This window comes from Phyllobates terribilis, unplaced genomic scaffold (assembly GCF_046119375.1).
Source record: "Phyllobates terribilis strain yellow unplaced genomic scaffold, ASM4611937v1 Scaffold_6__1_contigs__length_29720123, whole genome shotgun sequence".
NCBI lineage: Eukaryota > Metazoa > Chordata > Amphibia > Anura > Dendrobatidae > Phyllobates > Phyllobates terribilis.
The window spans coordinates 25,059,761-25,074,359 of NW_027362766.1; the positions used below are offsets into that span (position 1 = coordinate 25,059,761).

Below are 14,599 nucleotides of genomic sequence, written 5' to 3' on the forward strand. Positions count from 1 at the left end.
CCCAGAGAGGCATAGGTCTGTCCCAGAGAGGCATAGGTCTGCCCCAGAGAGGCATAGGTCTGCCCCAGAGAGGCATAGGTCTGTCCCAGAGAGGCATAGGTCTGCCCCAGAGAGGCATAGGTCTGTCCCAGAGAGGCATAGGTCTGCCCCAGAGAGGCATAGGTCTGTCCCAGAGAGGCATAGGTCTGTCCCAGAGAGGCATAGGTCTGTCCCAGAGAGGCATAGATCTGCCCCAGAGAGGCATAGGTCTGTCCCAGAGAGGCATAGGTCTGCCCCAGAGAGGCATAGGTCTGTCCCAGAGAGGCATAGGTCTGCCCCAGAGAGGCATAGGTCTGCCCCAGAGAGCATGACAGACGGGGGGCTTCAGCAGCATCGCAGAGCCAATGCTGAGAGACGCAGAGGAGCCCGTACTAAACAACCTGCTCGCTGGGGGAAGAACGGAAGATTTCCCAGCACTGCTTTGCTTACTGAAAACTTCAATGAAGACGACATTGAGGCATGCTATCTTGGCCCAATGAACAACAAATGCTCATTTTGTAATGCCAACCATTTCCAAAATGAAATTACAGCAAACTGTTGTCATAGTGGAACCATCAAACTGGAAGAAGTGTGAATGCGTCCCTATATTACTAATTGCATGAAGAGATCGGAACCAAACTCCAAGAATTGTATGGAAAACATAAGATCATACAATAGTGCAAACGCTTTTGCATCAATGGGCGCACAAATTGGCCAATTAATTAACAGGCGATCAGGTCCTTTCTGTTACAGAATCCATGGGCAAATTTACCATGCAACATCTGCGTTGCACCCTAACCAAGGTGAACCACCAACATACGCCCAGTTATATATTCTGGATTCGGCACAATCCAGCCAACAGTGGATGCATTCGTAATCTTATGGAAAATCTACAAAGAATTCTCCAAGATATCAATCCTTTCTCCAGAGAATACAAAAATATGTTGCAATTTGAACAAGACGAAATGCTAAAAGCAAATCTAGAAAACCGAACGCCAATTGAATATAGCATGACTTTCGTGAGAAAAAAGTAACAACTATGCACCGCGGCAGAATCAATGCTCCGACTGCCAGAGGGGAAATTGCTGTCGTTTTCCACAGCACAGATGGTGCACCCCCAGAAAACCGTGACATTACCATTCATCCAAAAAGTGGGATTTTACAAAATATATCTATTCTGAGTAGACTCTGTGACCCAATGTGCTACCCTTTGCTTTTCCTTTATGGGGACTCTGGGTGGACTACAGAACTAAAAAAAACAGTTGGTCAAGGAAATGTGACTCCACTTCAAAGGTTTTCATACCACTTTGCCATTCCTGATGGTACTTTTAACCAGTTCCGTAATGCAGGAAAGCTGACACACCAATTTATGGTTGATGCCTATTGCAAAACTGAGGCAAACCATTGGAATTGGGTGCGCAAAAATCAAAGTACTGTAAGAGCTGAAGAATATGACGTCCTTCACCAATTCGTGACCAACCACCGTTTCATGAACATAAATATCCTACCTAGAAAAAAAGTCATATTGCCATCGACTTTCCAAGGAAGTCCAAGAAATATGGCACAAAACTACCAAGATGCCAAGGCAATGGTCAGGAAACATGGCAAACCAGACCAGTAACGTGCAATCCAAAATGGAGGGAAATCAGGGACAACTTACTTCCCAGTCAGCAACCATGCGACAGGCCCGATTTAGTAGCTCGAGTATTTAACATGAAAATAAAATTGCTACTTGGAGACCTAACCACATACCACAGATTTGGACGTGTTAATGGTATGGTGTATGTAATTGAGTTCCAAAAAGAGGGCTCCCTCATGGACACATATTGGCATTTATGGCCCCAGAATACAAAGCCTGGGAAAAAGAAAGAATTGCCAAAATTGTTTGTGCAGAGCTCCCGCACAAAGACACTCATCCGAAGCTTCATGAAACTGTAAAATCTTGCATGATACACGGTCCATGTGGTCCACTTAATCCAAATGCACCATGCATGGACAATGGGAACTGTACTAAAGGTTTTCCCAAGGATTTCTGTTCCGAAACTAATAGCAATGTAAATGGATCCCCTAAATATCAACGCCGGGATGAGAACAACTTTGTTGAACTTGGAGGAAACAGGTTTGATAGTAGATGGGTTGTACCTTACAATCCTTATCTTTCCTTAAAATACAATGCCCACATAAACGTTGAGATTTGCAGTTCTATACAAAGCATGGGCGTACCCACCGTGGGGCAGGGGGGGCAGCTGCCCCCTCCCCTAGAAGCAGGGATGCACGCCGCACACCAGGGCCGGCGTCAGCACCCGGCGCACAGGGGCAAATGCCGGGGCCCTGAGCAGGCGGGGGGCCCCTCACCGTCAGCGCCCGCTCCCCCCGCTTGCTCAGGGCCCTGGCACCTGGCACAATACTTACCCCTCCCCATGCCTCCGCAGCAGCTCCTGCATCCTCCACGGCTGCTGCACTGTGACGTCTCAGGTCAGAATGTGCGGTGACGTCTTTACACCGCGCTCTCTCCTGAGCAGTCACAGTGCAGAGCGGGATGAGACCTGCGACGCTGAGGAGTCCAGAGCAGCGGCAGCAAGTGAGACGTGAGGTGAGTATTTGATTTTTTTTATTGTATGGAGGTCTGTGGCAGTATAAGGGAGGGAGGTGAGGTGGAGTGTGTGACATCCTGCATGGGGCATTCTATGGGGTGGTTGTGTGACATCCTGCATGGGGCATTCTATGGTGGGGGGTGACATCCTGCATGGGGCATTCTATGGGGTGGTTGTGTGACATCCTGCATGGGGCATTCTATGGTGGGGGGTGACATCCTGCATGGGGCATTCTATGGGGTGGTTGTGTGACATCCTGCATGGGGTATTATATGGGGTGGTTGTGTGACATCCTGCATGGGGCATTACATGGTGGGGGGTGACATCCTGCATGGGGCATTCTATGGGGTGGTTGTGTGACATCCTGCATGGGGCATTATATGGGGTGGTTGTGTGACATCGTGCATGGGGCATTATAAGGGGGGGGAGTGACATCCTGCATGGGGCATTATAAGTGAGGGGGGGTGACATCCTGCATGGGGCATTATAAGGGAGGGGGATGTGTGACATCCTGCATGGGGCATTATAAGGGTGGGGGTGTGTGTGACATCCTGCATGGGGCATTATAAGGGTGGGGGGGTGTGACATCCTGCATGGGGCATTATAGGGGAGGGGGGTGTCATCCGGCATGGGGCATTTTAAGGGGGGCTGACATCCTACATGGGGTATTATATAGGCGGAACAACCTACATGGGGCATTATGTGGGGGAACAGCCTGCGTGGGGCATTTTGTGGGTGGAACAGCCTGCATGAAGCATTATGTGTGGGGAACAGCCTGCATGGAGCGTTATATGGGGGCCAGTATTCTGTATGGAGCATTATATGGGGGCCAGTATTCTGTATGGAGCGTTATATGGGGGCCAGTATCTTGTATGGAGCATTATATGGGGGCCAGTGTTCCGTATGGAGCGTTATATGGGGGTTAGTATCCCGTATGGAGTGTTATATGGGGGGCCAGTATCCTGCATGGAGCGTTATATGGGGGGCCAGTATTCTGCATGGAGCGTTATATGGGGGCTAGTATCCTGTATGGAGTGTTATATGGGGGCCAGTATCCTGTATGGAGCGTTATATGGGGGCCAGTATTCTGTATGGAGCGTTATATGGGGGCCAGTATTCTGTATGGAGCATTATATGGGGGCCAGTATCCTGTATGGAGCATTATATGGGAGACAGTATTCTGTATGGAGCGTTAAATGGGGGCCAGTATTCTGTATGGAGCATTATATGGGGGCCAGTATCCTGTATGGAGCATTATATGGGAGACAGTATTCTGTATGGAGCGTTAAATGGGGGCCAGTATCCTGTATGAAGCGTTATATAGGAACTAGTATCCTGTATGGAGCATTTTATGGGGGCCAGTATACTGTGTGGAGCGATTCGCTGGTTTCTGAGCTATTGTGGAATTTACAATAGATATCACTCATGTAATGTAAGAAGTGAAATATTTTCATTGTACTATATATATATATATATATATATATATATATATATATATATATATATATATATATATTTCTCTTCGGTATCTGTGACCATGGCTTGCCCCCCCCTAGTTTTGATCCTGGGGTCGCCCATGATACAAAGTGTAAAATATTTGTTCAAATAGGTTTACAAAGGGCATGATTGTGCAAATATCCAGTGCGTTACTGCTGCCACAGAACAAGAAGCCACGGTTGAATGGGATGAAGTAAAAAATGACTTAGAAACTCGATATGTAAGTGCCCCTGAAGCATGCTGGAGACTCAGGGAATATAAAATGCACCATCAAACTGACCATGTGGAAAGATTAAATGTCCACCTTGAGGAAAAGCATACAATATGCTTTATACCAGGTAAAGAAGCTGAAGCTGTGCAGCAGGAAAACACCAAGTCTAAACTTCTTGCTTGGTTTAAACTGAATCGGGAAGATCCTAATGCCCAGCAATATTTATACATTGAAATCCCTGAACATTACACTGGGGATGAAAAAAATGTTAAATGGAAACCACGTTGAAAATATCATAAAACCACAATTGGCAGAATGTTTAAAGTTAGTCCATTAGACAGAGAAAAATACTTTCTCCAAATTCTCCTTCTCAATGTTAGAGGCACAACATCTTTTGAGGATGTCAAAACAACTGAAGGAAACCGTTTTGCTACTTTCCAAGAAGCCTGTATTGCAAGAGGGTTAACTGATGATGACTCTGAATGGGATACTCGCCTAACAGAAGCTGCCACTTATCAAATGCCAATACAACTTAGACAATTGTCTGCATTTATTTGCATCATGTGTGAGCCGTCTAATACTGCAGCATTGTTTCAAAGGCACAATAAAAATCTCATGGAAGACTATATCAGACGTTTCCCTCATGTAGAAAAGGCCCTCTATATGACATTGCATGAAATTGACTCTGTTACGGACACATGGAAAGTCATTACAAGATTTTGGCCTACAACTTCCTGTTGGCAAGTACGATGATCCAATCAATTCTGGCAAATATTACGACCCTGTTGCGGAAAAGGCTTTGTTTGAGAAGAAATTCCAAATGTTAAACCCAAGACAACGAAAGGCTTTCGAAAAAATCAGAGAAGCTTTTGAGAATCCCAACTTGGAAAAACGTCTATTTTTTATTGACGGACCTGGTGGGAGTGCTAAAACATTCCTGTATAATACAATCATACATTACGTTCCGAGCAAAAATGAATTAGTCTTGCCACGTACATTTGCAGGCATTGCTGCTACTTTGCTGGAAGCAGGCCGAACTTCCCTGACACTGGTATTGTCGATGGTCCGTGTAACCAAACCATCTGATATTAATACCCATCTTCCCATGAAATTCCTTTCCTTAACTAAAATAAGACCAAACACCATATACTTTGGGAAAAACTGGCCACAGCAGCCTTTATTAAACAAAATGACATAGATAAGTAATTAATTAACACACAATGGTAGGAGGGTCCTTGAAGCTCCAAAGATCTGGTGATTAACATAAACCAACACATTAACACCAACTTTCCCCCAGCCGATACCCCACTGGCTCGAAAGCACCACAACCCAACATGGGTTCCAATAATTACTTCTGTAATGCACACGCCCGGGCTGAGCGGCGTGTGCGTGTGATTCCACTGGACCGTGCCGGAGAGTGAATGCCTGGAGGGGCGTAACTAGATATTCACCCGATCCGACCAGGGTCGCACGACGGCATACGACGCCAGTGCACCAAGGAGGAACCGAGCAGAGGGACCAGGTGCTACTCCAGGACAGACCCCGGACACGGCTGTTGACCCACACAGGGGAATACAGGAACAGACTGGTTAGGCTGGCACACAGACTGGTGGGAATAGGCAGGCACGACTGGTATGCAGGCAGGTGGGTATGCAGGCAGGGGGGTACAGGCAAGCACGGCTAGAGTGCAGACAGGAAGGCACTAGCAGGTAGGAACACAGGCGGGATAGGACCCAGTACACACTGGGACTCAGGAACAGAACCACAGATGTGGCGGACAAACACAGTAGAGTGAGGCCGCCCAGAGAGGTGAGCGAGAGCAGGGCAGGACGAGACCACCTGGAGCGGTGAGCAAGAGCAGGGCAGGACGAGGCCGCCTGGAGCGGTGAGCAAGAGCAGAGCAGGACGAGGCCGCCTGGAGCGGTGAGCAAGAGCAGAGCAGGATGAGGCCGCCTGGAGCGGTGAGCAAGAGCAGAGCAGGACGAGACCGCCTGGAGCGGTGAGCAAGAGCAGAGCAGGACGAGACCGCCTGGAGCGGTGAGCAAGAGCAGAGCAGGACGAGACCGCCTGGAGCGGTGAGCAAGAGCAGAGCAGGGCGAGACCGCCTGGAGCGGTGAGCAAGAGCAGAGCAGGACGAGACCGCCTGGAGCGGTGAGCAAGAGCAGAGCAGAACGGACTGGGCTCTGTTCACACGGAACAGACAGGAAGGGAAAGGCAGAGCCAGATACCCACAGGGTACTTGCAGTGAAGTAGCGAGTGGACCACAAACTCACAAACGGGAGTACAGAGACAACAAGCAGGAGTTAGGTACGAGTTCAGACTCTGCAGAAAAAGGAAAGGAACGGACATAGAGGCAAAACAGGTAAAGGATAGGAGAGAGTTCAGACTGGAACTGAGTGTACGGAAGAGACCGACACTGCAGCGGGATACAGGAGCGGGTCTGGGAATACGGCCCCCAGAGAGGCGGGACGAACAGGCAAGGAGCGTGTTCAGACAGGACAGACAAGATACAGGAGCGGGTCTAGGTAATCGGCCCCTAGAAGGCGGGAGGAACAGGCTAGGAGTGTGTTCAGACAGGACAGACAAGATACAGGAGCGGGTCTAGGTAATCGGCCCCTAGAAGGTGGGAGGAACAGGCTAGGAGCGTGTTCAGACAGGACAGACAAGATACAGGAGCGGGTCTAGGTAATCGGCCCCTAGAAGGCGGGAGGAACAGGCTAGGAGTGTGTTCAGACAGGACAGACAAGATACAGGAGCGGGTCTAGGTAATCGGCCCCTAGAAGGTGGGAGGAACAGGCTAGGAGCGTGTTCAGACAGGACAGACAAGATACAGGAGCGGGTCTAGGTAATCAGTCCCTAGAAGGCGGGAGGAACAGGCTAGGAGCGTGTTCAGACAGGCCTGGAAATACAGCCTCCAGGATAGGCAGACAAGAGAACACAGAACGGGACCTGGCACCTTCAGAGTGCAAGCACACACTGAATGAAACACAATTCTCAGGCAGGGATTGATTGGAGCAGCTGGGTTATATACCAGGTGACAGACAGCAATAGGCTGAGGACGCACAAGGAGTGTGACCCACAGCAGGTACAAAAAGCAGGAAGTGATCGGGCGCCGCCCTTAAGCAGCAGAAACAGACACAAACAGACAGCATGGAGGGAAGCCAGAGAGACATTCTGGACTGGAGATCAAGTGCGCGCTCTTGCACAGTGGGAGATGGACCACCATGCAAGGGCGCCGCCAGGTATGTTACAGTACCCCCCCCCTTACGCCCCCTCTTCTTCAGGCCTGCCAGAATCTTCCGCAGGGAATTCGAGGGCCGATCCTTCACTTCAAGGAGATCACTCCCACTGTCCACAGGAAAAACTGGTCTCATCTGGTTAGCTAGGATGCTACCTCCTATCCAGCCATCCTCAGCAACAGGCGAAATGGGTGGAGTACCAGGAACAGCACACAAGGAAGTCTCTCTCCACATATTTTCAGGTGGCACCCCAGAGGGTACAGGAGACAACTGGAAGTCCTCCACCGGGTTGGAGGGGAGCAGAGACTTGGGGGTAAACTCTGCTTCGAGGTACATCTTGTCAAGCTCACAGGAAGAAATAGACGGGTTATCAGGTACAGGATGAGGAAAAGTCACTGTCTCTTTTTTATCTGGTGGTACCCCGGAGGATTCAGGAAACAACTGGAGGTCCTCCGCCGGGTCAGAAGAGTGCAGAGGCTCGGAGAAAACATCTGCTTCAGAGTACACAAGGTTGGACTCACTGGACGAAGCGAGCGAGGTATCAGGTACAGAGTATAGGAGAGTCTTTGTCCTTTCGCTACCAGGTAGCACCTCGAAGGGTTCTGGAGACAACTGGAGGTCCTCCGCCTGGTCGGAGGGGTGTAGAGACTCATGGGTAACCCCTGCTTCAGAGTACACTAGGTTGGACTCACTGGACGAAGCGAGCGAGGTATCAGGTACAGAGTATAGGAGAGTCTCTGTCCTTTCGCTACCAGGTAGCACCCCGAAGGGTTCTGGAGACAACTGGAGGTCCTCCGCCTGGTCGGAGGGGTGTAGAGACTCATGGGTAACCTCTGCTTCAGAGTACACTAGGTTGGACTCACTGGACGAAGCGAGTGAGGTATCAGGTACAGAGTATAGGAGAGTCTCTGTCCTTTCGCTACCAGGTAGCACCCCGAAGGGTTCTGGAGACAACTGGAGGTCCCCCGCCTGGTCGGAGGGGTGTAGAGACTCGGGGGGTAACTACCACTTTGGGGTACCCATTGTCAGGCTCACAGGACGGAGCGGACAAAGTATCGAGTACCAGGTGTAGAGAAGTCTCTCTCCATTTGTCATCGAGTGGTATCCCGGAGGATTCAGGAGGCAACTGGGGGTCCTCCGCCAGGTAGTAGAGGTGCACAGACTCTGAGGTAATCACAGCTTCGGAGCATCCTTGGACATGCACACCGGTTAAAGTGGGTGAAGCATCTGATGCCGGGTGCAGGAAGTTCTCCTGTGTGGAGTCTGGATGGGCAGTAGTCTCTTCGGGCAGGAGAACTGGTGCACTACCCACGCACATTACCCGTTGGGGCTTCTCCGGGATACAGGGAGATGAAGCTTCAGTAGGGACTTCAAGGTTGGGGTCAGGAGGTCTCAGGGAGGACAGACCCTGGCGTGACGGCTTGCCTCTACGTCTAGCACGTCTGGACTGCCTCTTGAGGTTGGGAGAAGTATTCCGGAGAGCGTAGTCACCCTGTGAGGATTCTGGGTGGGCAGTAGTCTCATTGGGCTGGAGGACTATTGCGCTACCCACACACATTACCCATCGGGGCTGCTCCGGGATATTGGGAAGTGAAGCTTCAGCAGGAGCCTCTGGGTTAGGATCATCGAAGACCATTAGAAAGGCCACCAGGAAGGCCATTATGTCCAGGACGATAGGATCCTGTGTTTCCCATAGGGGGTTGATCCATTCCAAGGCATCACCCGCTAGGTTAGACATAATGAATGCCACCTTAACCCGATCGGTGGGAAAACATAGAGGGTAGAACTTGAAGTGTAGCATGCATTGCTCCACAAATGCACAACTTTGTCTTGGATCCCCATAGTAACGTGGCGGATCCGTAGGAACGAGAGCAGATAGATCCATCTGGACGGGTGCGTAATTAGCCAGGAACTCAGCTAGAGAAAAAAAAAATTGTATTTATTTATTTTTAATGCATGTATTCGCTGAAAAACGTCTCAGAGAGCGAAGGCCGTGGGGCTCAACGGGAACCATGGCCTGAGCATGCTGTAATGCACACGCCCGGGCTGAGCGGCGTGTGCGTGTGATTCCACTGGACCGTGCCGGAGAGTGAAGGCCTGGAGGGGCGTAACTAGGTATTCACCCGATCCGACCAGGGTCGCACGACGGCATACGACGCCAGTGCACCAAGGAGGGACCGAGCAGAGGGACCAGGTGCTACTCCAGGACAGACCCCGGACACGGCTGTTGACCCACACGGGAATACAGGAACAGACTGGTTAGGCTGGCACACAGACTGGTGGGAATAGGCAGGCACGACTGGTATGCAGGCAGGTGGGTATGCAGGCAGGGGGGTACAGGCAAGCACAGCTAGAGTGCAGACAGGAAGGCACTAGCAGGTAGGAACACAGGCGGGATAGGACCCAGTACACACTGGGACTCAGGAACAGAACCACAGATGTGGCGGACAAACACAGCAGAGTGAGGCCTCCCAGAGAGGTGAGCGAGAGCAGGGCAGGACGAGACCGCCTGGAGCGGTGAGCAAGAGCAGGGCAGGACGAGACCGCCTGGAGCGGTGAGCAAGAGCAGAGCAGGACGAGGCCGCCTGGAGCGGTGAGCAAGAGCAGAGCAGGACGAGGCCGCCTGGAGCGGTGAGCAAGAGCAGAGCAGGACGAGACCGCCTGGAGCGGTGAGCAAGAGCAGAGCAGGACGAGACCGCCTGGAGCGGTGAGCAAGAGCAGAGCAGGACGAGACTGCCTGGAGCGGTGAGCAAGAGCAGAGCAGGACGAGACCGCCTGGAGCGGTGAGCAAGAGCAGAACAGGACGGACTGGGCTCTGTTCACACGGAACAGACAGGAAGGGAAAGGTAGAGCCAGATACCCACAGGGTACTTGCAGAGAAGTAGCGAGTGGACCACAAACTCACAAACGGGAGTACAGAGACAACAAGCAGGAGTTAGGTACGAGTTCAGACTCTGCAGAAAAAGGAAAGGAACGGACATAGAGGCAAAACAGGTAAAGGATAGGAGAGAGTTCAGACTGGAACTGAGTGTACGGAAGAGACCGACACTGCAGCGGGATACAGGAGCGGGTCTGGGAATACGGCCCCCAGAGAGGCGGGACGAACAGGCAAGGAGCGTGTTCAGACAGGACAGACAAGATACAGGAGCGGGTCTAGGTAATCGGCCCCTAGAAGGCGGGAGGAACAGGCTAGGAGCGTGTTCAGACAGGACAGACAAGATACAGGAGCGGGTCTAGGTAATCGGCCCCTAGAAGGCGGGAGGAACAGGCTAGGAGCGTGTTCAGACAGGACAGACAAGATACAGGAGCGGGTCTAGGTAATCGGCCCCTAGAAGGCGGGAGGAACAGGCTAGGAGCGTGTTCAGACAGGCCTGGAAATATAGCCTCCAGGATAGGCAGACAAGAGAACACAGAACGGAACCTGGCACCTTCAGAGTGCAAGCACACACTGAATGAAACACAATGCTCAGGCAGGGATTGATTAGAGCAGCTGGGTTATATACCAGGTGACAGACAGCAATAGGCTGAGGACGCACAAGGGGTGTGACCCACAGCAGGTACAAAAAGCAGGAAGTGATCGGGCGCCGCCCTTAAGCAGCAGAAACAGACACAAACAGACAGCATGGAGGGAAGCCAGAGAGACATTCTGGACTGGAGATCAAGTGCGCGCTCTTGCACAGTGGGAGATGGACCACCATGCAAGGGCGCCGCCAGGTATGTTACAACTTCCACTTCCCGACTCCGACATTGCCTGCCGTGAGACCCCCAAAACCACATCAGCAATCAACTTTTCCAATTAAGGAATCCATACCCAAATGGACCCCTTATACCAACTTAAAACCAACTTCAAGGACCCACAACCGCCAAGAGCCACAGTGACCCAAAACCAAACTAAGACCCCTTAACCAAATATGAACCTAGGGCGGGCGGGACAACTCACCAACCTTGTGAGCGGGAAAATGTGACGCCCCTCCCCTCCCTGGCACCTAACCCCCCCCGTTAAACCCCTCCCAATGGTAATAGTCTTAGCCACTCCCTCCAACCCATCGTCATGCAGGCCTGCGTCCAAGCCTGTGGGGGAGGGGGCGGCTGTACTCAGGCCTGTCCTATAATCTGTTCAAACTGCCTATACCAATTAATGAAACGTCGACGTGCAACATTCGTCATAGCAGCAATACTACCAATGAGTTGAAAAAGCCAAACTCATAATCTGGGACGAAGCTTCTATGGCTCCAGCTCATGCTGTAAATGCAGTTGACACCTTCTACAAAGAACTCATGACTGAAGATCCAAAAGTTCCCTCCAAAAAACATTCGGAGGTGCGGTGTTTGTTTTTGGTGGAGATTTTCGACAAATCCTTCCTGTTATAGCACATGGCAGCAGAACCGAAATAATTTCAGCATGCATGAAGAACAGCAATTGTTGGAGGAATATTGAAGTCCTCAAATTGAACCAAAACATGCGTACAAATGAGGACAATGTCCCCCAAGAACATCAAGGCTTTTCCCAATGGCTTTTAAACCTTGGAGATGGGAAACTTTAAGAACCAGGACTAGAGGAAGGTATCTTTGAAATTCCTTCTGTCTGCATTGAAAATGGATGTATTGTTGATGCTGTCTTTCCTCAAGTCATACAACAAGAAGATGAAAGCATTGCAAACCGTGCAATCTTAACTCCAAAAAACCAACATTCACATGAACTGAATGAAAATGTTCTTAGACGAATTCAGTCTGAATTGAAATGCTGCACCAGTATTGATTCCATTCAGCAAGATACTGCAAATGCTGAGGAAGCAGAAAACTATCCAATGGAGTTCTTAAACAGCTTAACGCCTGGTGGTATGCCTCCTCATTAGTGTTGAACGAGCACTAAAATGCTCGGGTGCTCGAAGCTCGGGCCGAGCTCGCCGTGATACTCGGGTGCTCGACCCGAGCAACGAGCCCAATGTTAGTCTATGGGAGACTCGAGCATTTTTGCGGTGGCACCCTGGGCAGTCTTTTAAAAGCCTAACAAGTGCCCAAAACGATAGTGACAGTGCTCAAATGACATGGGGACAGCATTGGGATCGCCCCAGGAAGCATTTCTGACCCCCAGGTCACTGCTGTCAACAACGTGGTCAGAGGTATTAAGCCACTTTTACGGGCTCACAATAAAACGTTCAAAAACGAAAGTGAAACTTTTTTCCTGTGAAATATGTTAAGGAACATCCTTTCCAGGGAAAAGACTTGTGTATAAGTTAAAATAAATGACCAAAAACAAAAGTACTCCTCCACACCTTCGGCTATGTTCACAAGTAGCATTTTTTATGCGTTTTTGCACTTTTGTATTGCTTTCAACTATGACAAATGCATTCACCGTGAAATGTCATTTTAACATTTTACAACCTTATCTGGCCATGTGCTGTGTGACACATGCATAAAGTGCTGAAAAGACAAGGGAACAGCATGGGGAAGACCCCAGGAAGCATCTCTGACTCCCAGGTCACTGTCTAAAAGTGAGCCCATCATAAGTGATCCTTACCGCATCAGAAGATGCAGACTTGCAACTATCCCCATGCAAGTTCTAGTCCCAGGGCAGTGCTCAATTGTACCTCCCCCATTCCTTGCAATACAAGCTCAAGTATGCAGCCTGCCACCCACCCACCCCCAGGCTGCAATACCATACTGCTTGCTTGCTTGAACTTGAAATTGGGCCTTTTAGGCATGTGGAGGCGGAATCTGGCCACCAAGTCATGGCTGTGTTGGCGGCCTGGAATCCATGCTCAGTCCCCAGCCGCCCCGCGGCTGGGTGTCCACACACGGTCCCCAGCCGCCTGGGGGCAGCCGGGTGTCCATAAACGGTCCCCAGCCGCCCCTATTTCTCCTTGGAACATCCCCCCACACACTTTTCTTAGCCTGGCCTGCTTTAGGCAGCATTGGACGAGCCCACCAGAGAACCAGACTCCTCCGGTGGGCCCTGACTTCTCCATCGGTGGAGTTGAGAGTGCCAAGGTGAGGAGCATGATGATGATGACAGAAGTTAGCATCTGCTATGTTTTCTTTTAATGCAAGTGTAAGTGTGCAGCATGCCACCCACCCACCCCCAGACTGCAATTCCATACTGCTAGCTTGCACTTGAAATGGGGCCTTTTAGTTTGGAGGAGGCCGAAGCTGGCCACTACCTCATGGCTGCTTCGGCAGTGAGGTATCCATACTCAGTCCCCAGCCGCCCATATTTGTCCTGGTGTGCCTTATACATAAGATTAAGCGCGTATACCAAAACATTACCTGTGCCCTCCCCAGTGCATTTAGTGGGAAGGAGAGCCTATTCCGCTGTAGTGTGTGCATGCCAAACCCCTGTTCATGGTACATGCGAAGATGCCTCCCACCTTGCACCTGTCGTTGCAGACTTGCAACTATCCCCATTCAAGTCCTTGTCCCAGGGCAGTGTTCAATTGTACCTCTCCCATTCCTTGCAATGCAAGCGCAAGTATGCAGCCTGCCACCCACCCACCCCCAGGCTGCAATACCATACTGCTTGCTTGCACTTTAAATTGGGCCTTTTAGGCATGTGGAAGCGGAATCTGGCCACCAAGCCATGGCTGTGTCGGCGGCCTGGTATCCATACTCAGTCCCCGCCGCCTGGTGGCCGGGTGTCCCCGCTTGCTCCCCAGCCTCCAGGGGGTGGCCGGGTGTCCATACTCGGTCCCCAGCCACCCCTATTTGTCCCGGTAACCTTTCCCACACTTTTCTTAGCCTGGCCTGCTTTAGGGCAGCATTGGCCGAGCCCACCGGACTATCAGACTCCTCCGGTGGGCCCTGGCTTCTCCATCAGGGGAGTTGAAAGTGCCAAGGTGAGAAGCATGATGAGGATGAGAGAAGTTAGCATCTGCTTTGTTTTGTTGTAATGCAAGCGCATGTATGTAGTAGCGGCTAGGCCTGAGGTGGTCAGCGTTTTGGCGCATATCCTACCTCCTCCGAGGATTGCTGGATGTTTTCCCGCTACTATCCAAGTTCTATGACTCCCGTTAAAACAAAGCTTCAGGTGATAAATGATGGATG

General features: G+C 50.8%; 1 pseudogene; it reads left to right on the plus strand.

The window, feature by feature from the left end:
- Window positions 1–346: 346 nt before the first annotated feature.
- Window positions 347–12,102, plus strand: LOC141152602 (uncharacterized; annotated as a pseudogene).
- Window positions 12,103–14,599: the final 2,497 nt, after the last annotated feature.